Raw genomic sequence first — 10,269 nt, 5'->3', positions numbered from 1 at the left:
AGATTCAATAACAACTAACCCACGATACGGACTTTAAATTAATAACATGAAGCTCAAGATATCTCCTTTTTTTTTCAAAATAATAATAAATACACGATAAGTTTGAAAACACATGTATGCTGAACCCCTGAATGTAAAAGACATCGTGTAGAAGACACTTGGAATTCTGACTTAATTTAAAATGAGACTAAAATCTAATCAAAATATGAATAGAAAAGACAAAAGTTCCCATATGAATTTAAATAAACCGTCTAGAAGAAACTAGTTAAATATCTTGTTCTAAAAATCTCGATAAAGGGAGTAGAGGCATGAACTAATTTTAACAATTAATTTAAATTAATCAATAAATGAAATGCGTTGGAAACTATGTACAGAATAATCAATTAAATGAAAGAAATATATCATTTTACACATTCAAGATAACACACATAAGAACTTACCAACAAAACCATTATCGCTGAAAGTAATAAAATCGTATTATCACACACAATAAAAATATAATAGCAGATTCAGTAATTGACGCTACTAATACTAATACAAAGTTTTTTTTTTTTTTTTAATTTTTTTATTTTAACTAACTAAGCAAAAGCAAATTATCTGGAGATTCTTCTGATAAAATTAAAATATATTTTTTTTTTCGATTAAAGAAATACTTTGAATTGAGCAAAAAAGAAAGAATTTAGGAATCTACTAAAATAATTATCCTACGATTAAGGTAAATAGGCAAAACTCGTTGAAAAAGAAATGTAAAATTTATAGAATTCTAATAAGCAACCGTTACAAAAGTTATTCTTTCCTTTTATTTCCACTACCGACTTTTCCAGTTCTATAATAATTTAATGATAAATTAACCAATAAAATGATGCTGCAAATCAACGGAAAACAGAATTCTGAAATAAACACATATCATTATAAAACCAAATTGTAACGTCTTACCCAGGGTAAGCTCAAAGAACTAATAGAAAGCTACTTCAATAAAATTATTGACTCTACTCAACCTTTAATACTTACCATTAATTCAAAGTTAAAATTATATTAATTAGGTATATAAGCTACGAGGGTGAAAGCTACGAGGATGGAGTATAAAATAAACAAAAGATTGGATACTAAAACATTTCGATTTATTGTATCTATAATCATTTATATTTTTGTCAGAAAATAATTACTATAACTCTGTATTCAATTTAGTCTGATTAGGACCTATTTGAATACACCGCCTTCATTACTAGGGCCAAGTCCCTACGTCAGGAAAAGTAGACGGAAACAAAAACCTGACTGCCCAAGTTTAACCTGTACACAAGCATAATAAAATATGTTACGGATAAAGAAGTAAAGCATATTAAAATACACAAACAATATATGGCAAAATCATCTAGGGTAATATGGACTACGTTATGGCAACTAGTAACCAAAGCTCCTGAGGTGTGAGACATGCTAGCGATATAAACAGTGATATGTTCTAACAAGCATTATACGTATCCTAGAGGTGACTTAATTAATTATTAATTACAGACAAATGTATAATTCTATACTCCTAACTATATGGCATAATCAACGAAACTAAAATCTTATAAAATGCTATTGTGGGAGATATTATGATAAGAAAACCATGAAGATATTAAATGATTAACCTGGGAAGACCAACTGGGAAATAATTCAATTAAATTAGGTAAAATTATGCAGATAATACATAAAATATGTTAGCATTGTTGAGTTTGAAGTTGAATAACATATAAGTATGTTATAATGTCGATACGATCGACGAATAAATCTGGCTAATCACGATTAGGCCAACGAATATTTATATCTTAAAATAAAATAGCTGGTTGCAGTCAACGTTAAGGCAAGCTTTGAAATCTCATAAAATTATCATGCATAAGTCGTTCATGGGCATTACGAATATGTCTAGCCGCAAGTCCCTAGCGTGAACGTATCCATACGCATGGTATTATAGTCACTCGGACTCGCACCGTCTGCAATACCGTAGACCCGTCGCCTACATGGAATACTTCACGCAAGGTTCAGACTATCAAGTACTGAAACCGGGACATAAAAGTATGATATATGACATGAGTGCCCATGAACGTTCATAAACAAGACAATGATATAAGCGTTGCCCTTGATATCATGAGATCAGCCATTTCATTATGGTATCATTGAAACATTACGCGAATGAAAGTATAACTTAATTAAAACCAGATGGACTCAGATTTATATACTTCTAAAATATATTGCACTGAAATATTCTTCAGCTAATATATAAAATAGATTAGTGTTTATTTTGATTGAAGTATCAATAACACAAATATGTCATAAAATCCATAAAATCGATGGATAAATCTGGCTTATCACGACTATATTAAAATAAACTTATATCGTTATATAAAATAGCTGGTTGCAGTCAACTTTAAGCAAACCTTGAGATCTCATAAAATTATCATGCATATATCGTTACTATGGGTGCTGTTAATATGTCGGAGCCGCAAGTCCCTACGTGAAAGTATCCATACGTATGGTATTATAGTCACTTGGACCCGCACCGTCTGCAATACCGTAGACCCGTCGCCTACATGGAATATTTCACGCAAGGTTCAGACTATCGAGTACTGAAACTGGGACCAAATAAGTAAATAAGTATGTGACATGAGCACCCATGAACGATCATAAACAAGACAATAATATAAGCGTTGCCCTTGATATCATGAGATCAGCCATTTCATTATGTTATCAACTGTAACATCGCGCAATATAACTGTTTATTAAATTATGCCAGTTGAATAAGAATCTGTTACCTTTACCCATTAAAATAAGAAAAGCTAAGTGTGTAAAATACGGTTTAAATCCATGTTGAATCATACTAAATAAAACACGGTTGGTTGTCCCCAACACCGAGTCATACCGAAGCAATCCTCAATGTCGTTTAGTTGTCTAATAAAATTTAAGATAAACAGACCACCAATCATTTGAGTATTACATTGACTCCAATACAAGCTAGCTTATACCAGCAAATGAAATACCCAAACTTCTCGTCCTGTGAGGACAATAAACGTCTCAGAAGGATCTGGAAAGACATAGCCGTCATTAATACGGATCTCGCCACATCCCGATGAGCAGCAATACTGACACTCGTAGCATGTCCCTCAGCGGGAACATGTCCCTAGAGGGGAGCGCCATGTATACGTTTTGTATGAATATTAAATTTACACAAACAATGTACTTGACACCCCTAATAACACACACATACACAGGATATACCTGTGAGGACAGACCAAAGGTTTGACCATTTATTAGACATCTAGGACGGGCCCTATAATAAAACACATGACGTATTCCATCAACGTGGATGAAAACCGTTGCTTAGCGACATTCAAATAATTAAATATGGGTAATCTCAAAACCTTGTCATTGCTGGAATAAATCAACTTAAGGACAATTCCAATAACGACTAAAATACCTCATTGTTAAAACAGCCACGTGTTTAATAAAGCCACTGTGACCGGTTTCAACAACTACAAATTAGTTAGTAAATAAATATAATATACTTTTCGAATGGACGTATCGGGCGTACTAAAATTATTAAATATGTATTAAATATAGTCTCAGTCAAATGACGATTCAATATGACACGTGAATTGGGTACGTATAAAATTCGAATGATCGAATATCACACCCACAATAGCATTTCATGACTCCTGAATTTCATAGCATAATAGCTGTTTGCGAATCATGCTGACTCGAAATTGAATTTTACGTAAGACCATAAATATCTATGCCAATCTGTTTAATGAATGATGCGTTAATATAAATATAACATTACACCTTAGCAATGTCATTGTAATGCACTGCAAATGATTCATGATTCGCAACCAGCCAAAGCTGAATTAACGTGTGCGAAATATAGATATATGGATAGCTTGAAGCTATGTATGTACTCGTGTGTATTTGAATATTGTTCTTATAGTGAAATAAATGTGAATTGCTATATTAGAACTTGGATACGAAATATATTGGATAAACGCCTACATAACTATATGGTACCTAACATCTTACATCTAAAATGAATACGTTATCATGATCATTAAGTAGGTGTCAAATATTATTAATTATCAAACAGATGGCTTTACCAGATAATCAAAGGGTCTCGCAATATCAATAATAGAGTCAGGAATAACTTCATTTGTCATGAGAAACGTCTACTTTCACAGTCAATGACTAGACATGTAAATCAATAATTATCATTAATAAATACGTGTGTGGCTGAACCGCAATAATGGAAATATACAAATATGCTTAACACGTGTCTTAATCTTAAACAAATATGCCGCAATCAATCTAATCATTTAAGTAAATAAAACGTACCTAACGTCAAAACTACCCCGCCTAAAATCTCGGAACACGCGGTATAGTTACATTCTACGCAAGTAAGTAAATCATCTAGGTCGCCGCATAGACTATAGCGTCAGGGTTGACGGCCGCTGTCCGAAGATCTCACGGTTCATGACGATGAAGACGGAGTGGCTCACGCGTAGCTCGTTGTAAAGAAGCTTGCGTCTGACGCCCGTCGTGGCAGAGGAGGCCCATCGTAGCGCCGTAGTAAAGCTCTGCATGTCGCCGATGGCATCAGGCTCGCACCCGCAACCGCTCGTGAACCGGAAATAGAAATATAATTGTGTTTATAACATATCTAAATATTTGTTCCTGAGTCAGGGATATTTTCTATGTATGTAAGTATTTATATTTTATATATATAAGTCATTGTCTGAGTTCCCACAAGACAATCCTTCGACCTAGCAGGACTAATCTGTAAAAGTGTACCATAATATCTATTTATTTATTTTATTTTATTAGTTTAGTTTGATAGTTCCGATTAAAATAAAACGTGAAACCTATAAATACTGCACAATGTAATAAGATGGTTAAGAATATGGGCATTACCTTTACACCCTAGAGTGATCATCATTTCGATATTTAATTATAAATTATAATCATACCATAAATGGGATATCAATATTAAATTACTTCTCTTAATTAAATAAATAATAAATTACCGTTTACAGCACGATCCAGGCTTAGATTATGCTCAGTATGATGACCTAGGGGAGTATGTCAAATTTTACACAAAATATGAAATCAATCAATCATGATTAAGAGAAATATCAATTCAGAACCAACGCACCGTTTGTATTGTTTTCGGTAATACTCCATTTTGCATTTACACGTCCTAGTCACGGCGCCTTGGCTAGATGCCGACGGGGAGCACCTTGGCCTGATGTATTTTGTATGCGGCCCAAGAGGACGATAACGTGACGCAGGCTGGAGCACCCAGGAACATCCATGTAGACTCGCATGTCCATGTAGAAGGGTCCTCAAGGCCTCTCGATACACTGGTAGAATGGAGAACTTGTAATCCGCTGACAGATGTGCTCGTCGATTCTCCTCGCCCATGGACCGAGAATTTGAGAAATAAACAATTTAAATAATATAGTAAATAAAGGATTGCAATTACCTACAACGTCCGTTTATTTCAAATCCTATAGGTACTATTTATTTACGTTTATTTATATTAGGTGATATTACGATTAAAGTAACTACTTGATAAATTTATGGACGTTTGAATGAAACAACTTAACGCTACCTAAAACTTTATCGGACACATCTACAATTTAAGTAAACCACCGAAAACCATACATACACTACTCAGTTCTATAATCAAATTGAATGTAATAATTATGTCGTACCCATTATAAAAATCACGCAGATAAACAAATCACTAGTAGCACCAGAAGGCTGCAAGCACACTGCCGCTATTTATAGAACTATCTACTTCTACCGTATCTGTACACGTAACTATATAGACACCTACTCTACAACATATTACCAAATATAACACACACATGATTGCAATTTACTTCTACAAACCCTGGTAAATATTACAAAATCACGCGGGTAATCATATCGCTAGTAATATTAAAAAGGTTGCAAATACATGACCGGTTTTTATGATATTACTATTCCCCTACAGCTTCTACGCGTATAAGGGACAGACTACTATAAACATACATACTTTGAGACTTACTTCCGTGAAACTATTAGTGCCTACGACAAATCTTGGGATTAGTTGTCAAAGCGGACCCCAAGCTCCCATGAGCCGTGGCAAGTGCCGAGATAACGCAAGGAGGATAATGATGACGTTGAAACTTACTTCCGTGAAACTAGTGCCTACGCCAACTCTTGGGATTAGTTGTCAAAGCGGACCCCAAGCTCCCATGAGCCGTGGCAAATGCCGAGATAACGCAAGGAGGATAATGATGACGTTGAAACTTACTTCCGTGAAACTAGTGACTACGCCAAATCTTGGGATTAGTTGTCAAACCGGACCCCAAGCTCCCATGAGCCGTGGCAAATGCCGAGATAACGCAAAGAGGATAATGAAGACGTTGAAACTTACTTCCGTGAAACTAGTGACTACGCCAAATCTTGGGATTAGTTGTCAAACCGGACCCCAAGCTCCCATGAGCCGTGGCAAATGCCGAGATAACGCAAAGAGGATAATGATGACGTTGAAACTTACTTCCGTGAAACTAGTGCCTACGCCAAATCTTGGGATTAGTTGTCAAAGCGGACCCCAAGCTCCCATGAGCCGTGGCAAATGCCGAGATAACGCAAGAGGATAATGATGACTTTGAGACTTACTTTCAACTCCGATTGTACGCACTAACCCAATAATACGTTCACTCTTCATAATCGTTCCCGAACTCCGACCCACGTATATTATTTATAAATCGTCAAAACACAAACAAGTATCCGTTACACTGTTAAAAAAATCAAACTAAACTGAAATATTCACTTCGAACGTTATAGCATAGCTGACAAACTAAAACAATCAACAAGATTTAATTTATTTCAAAATACAAGGTATAAGCTAACGTGACATATGGAACTACCCGCCATTCATTCAAGACAAATATTACGTTCCGTTTTTACTACGCCCATTATGTTTTGTTTATGCTACGACGAACTATATCAAACCAAATACAATCCTACTAATAAGTACGCGGTCACTATAACCTATGGATGTGCACAAAGTTGATTAACAACCAACAACTAAATATTTAAATTAACGTAAGGAATAAGCTAACGTGACCTATTGAACTACCCGCCATTCATTCAAGACCAATATTACGTTCCGTTTATACTACGCCCATTATGTTTTGTTTATGCTACTACGAATTCTATGAAACCATACGAACGATATACGATCTTACTAATAAGTACGCGGTCACTATAACCTATGGGTATGCACAAAGTTGAATAACAACCAACAACTAAATATTTAAATTAACGTACCATGCCAGTGTTATCCAATGTCACGTCCACCTCGTGGTAGGTAGACTTACGTGGCTCCACTCGCCCACGTGAATGTAGAAGCCCCAACCATGTGCCGTCCATCTTTGACACAAGCTCTGTCCTAGTCTCCCTCACAAGGCGATAGCAATTAGATACTCACGCCCATGTTAGGACTATATGACGTGTCTCGGTCAGCATGCCTTCAGGTTTAAGAATACTGAATACTCACAGTAATCATGACGCTAATGATAAGTAGTCGTTGTGGAAGCTGCCTCGATAGCCACGCTGTCTTTGGAATTCCTCACGAAGATAATAGGTAGCACGTAGATATTTACGCCCATAGTTAACTATGTAACTTACATTTCAACCGACATGGCTGCAGACTATTCAACAGTGACCCAGATCTTACAGATGGTGTGCTGTAAAAGAAATAGATAAGGAACCTGAACACTCACAGTAACCCCGGAACCAGTGAAACGTAGCTCTTTTGAAACCTCATGGCGGCATGATGCTGTCTTTCGCGCCAACGCTCAGTTTGCCACGACATGCCGCATGCAATGTCTCGCCCGTCACAGCCGTTGGTTTTCTTCATCCTTTGAATCTTCTGATGGCGGATGCTAGACCTCGTATCTGTGAACAAGCTTATTACACGTTTTCCTTACAAACTAACACTCACAGAATTCCCTACTGTCTCGACGCTCTGCCGACGGAAAAAGCCCCTAAAATCTCCTTTCCCTTTGTTTTATGCCTTCTCTCTTAACGGTCCCTCACTCGGTCTTACATCCGCTTCCCCCTCTTGTTTTCACCAATCCCTCATCGGACTTATCAAAATACCGTGTCCTGATTGGTCAATATCTTCAATGTTAACATAAGATTGGTGGTTATAGATTCCCGCGCAATTGAATCGATCTCCCGGCATTACTTTAATAAGAAAGTCAGTAAAATAGAAGATCATTAATTATTTTGTTGAACAAAGATTAGATTAAATAATTTATTTTAAATGTTTACGTTAAGTCCGCAGGGTAGCAATCAATGAATCAAAACGAATCGACCTAATAGTTCCCTACACCATTCATAGATGGCGTTCAATTTAGCGTCACGTCTACAATCCCAAGATAACGCGCGAAATTCAATATTGAAAAGTTAAATTATCTAACTGAATTAAAACGTTAAATAATTGACTGTAGATGTCGGTCTGTTACACTGAAAAATTAAAAATTTAAAGACTTCATAATTTTTAAAAGTCACTGAACAAATGTTGGTCAGTTTAAGGAGTGTAGCCTACAGTTTGATTTTTTGCTTTTGTTACAGGCCCCACCCTGTATACACTATTACAATTAAATAATTGATGGCTGACAAAAAGTGACAAAACATGAACTGTTGAGTATCATTTGCGCGGAAACCTTGAATAGATAAAGAAAGAGCGCAGAGAAATCAGATAACAGAAAATAGTTAGATAGCTGTTAATCCCGGAGGTATATTAAAATAATCTTGTGCTATTCTCAACAATGCGATAAATGATAAACTAATAAGTAACCGATAGGTACTATAAAGCCATTATTACTTATTTGATCTGCCCATCAATTACGAACGTTTTTCCTCCGGCCTTCTCTACCCAACAACTACGAACGTTTCCTCGGCCTCGGTTATGGAAGGCTCGATTCGAACTAAGATCCATATCGTATCCAGAGCTAAAATTTGACGTATCTAAAGTTCGGATTGGGAAGGCTGTGCTGTGAATGTGGAGCTCGCATTAACCTTTCGCAAGTGACGCGTGACTGCCGCATTACAGCCTAATGGCAGAAACCGTCCGCTTAGGGTTCATTCCACAGGCTTGCCGAGCATATGCGTATTTGGAGGCTATAAACGACCAATAACAAATAGTTAGTGTGCGCGTTTTAAGTAGGTACAAAAATAACATAATATTTATTTATGCTACCTAAAATGCTTTTAGATATCGAGTAGTTGCACATGTTACTGGTCAACGGGTGTCATTATGATGAACAAGATAATAAAGAAGGGACGTTTATATTAGGGGTAGTTTCAGAGCAGGCCCAATAAGAGAAGCTGATGGACCAACATCTGAGATGACATGGTAAGAATGTATGGAGGCGTACAAACTAATACATGGTCATTTAGGTAACGCTCTTATAACGCTATATCAAATACAAACTTTAGGTAACGCGACGAAGCGAGGATGTGGCAGATCACCTGCTGCTGAAAAAACCACGATATAGACGCAAACCTCGACCGTACGGAATGGAAGAAAGGGATACACACCAGGCCGAAGCAAAGTAGAGAGACAATGATAGGATTCCGTACTTTCCTCTTAGGACCATCTTACACTGGTTTGCTGGAGTGCTGCATTCGCTCAAGCTCGCTTAAACAATGAGAGTGCTCACCCAGCAGATGATCCGAGCGTGTGAACCAGCGGTCTGGGACCAAAGCACTGCTAAGTAGTAGTTTAACACTTCAGATAATGATCATCACTATTTCGTTTTTACCAAGTTAGTGTAACTGCTTTTTAACAATCAGTTGCCGTCATTTTTCATAAATCATTGTGGACAGTTGTTTTTTGCGGTGAGAATTGACTTATTTTGAGGTGTTTTTTTTCCATAATTTCCAACCAAATTATCGTAACCGTAAAGGATGAGTCACATTTAGACCAAACCCGAGCTTTCGGCGCTTAATTTTCTATGACAGGTGACTGGTGTAGTTATGCTTTCCATAGGAAACGAAGCACCAGAAGCTTCGGTCTGAACCCGGCCCATTCTATTTACTTACTATGTACTTACTTTTTTGGCGCGAAGATCCAAAATGAGTCTTGAACACAAGAGTACGCCACTTTACACGGTCCAGAGCGACATCACGCCAGCCCTCGCCGACGCCGAGTTCACAGATATCTACCTCCACTCTATCTGC

At 36.8% G+C, this 10,269-nt stretch overlaps 1 long non-coding RNA gene across 1 annotated transcript; it reads right to left on the bottom strand.

The window, feature by feature from the left end:
• Positions 1–1,099: 1,099 nt before the first annotated feature.
• On the bottom strand, positions 1,100–8,424 carry LOC125226570. The gene is made up of 2 exons (XR_007177085.1): positions 7,803–8,424; positions 1,100–5,384 (listed from the first exon to the last, which is right to left on the bottom strand). It is a non-coding gene; the product is annotated as an uncharacterized LOC125226570 (long non-coding RNA).
• Positions 8,425–10,269: the final 1,845 nt, after the last annotated feature.

The sequence above is a fragment of the Leguminivora glycinivorella genome, chromosome 5, assembly GCF_023078275.1.
Source record: "Leguminivora glycinivorella isolate SPB_JAAS2020 chromosome 5, LegGlyc_1.1, whole genome shotgun sequence".
Taxonomy (NCBI): Eukaryota; Metazoa; Arthropoda; class Insecta; order Lepidoptera; family Tortricidae; genus Leguminivora; species Leguminivora glycinivorella.
This window is presented reverse-complemented; position numbering and strand designations above follow the sequence as displayed.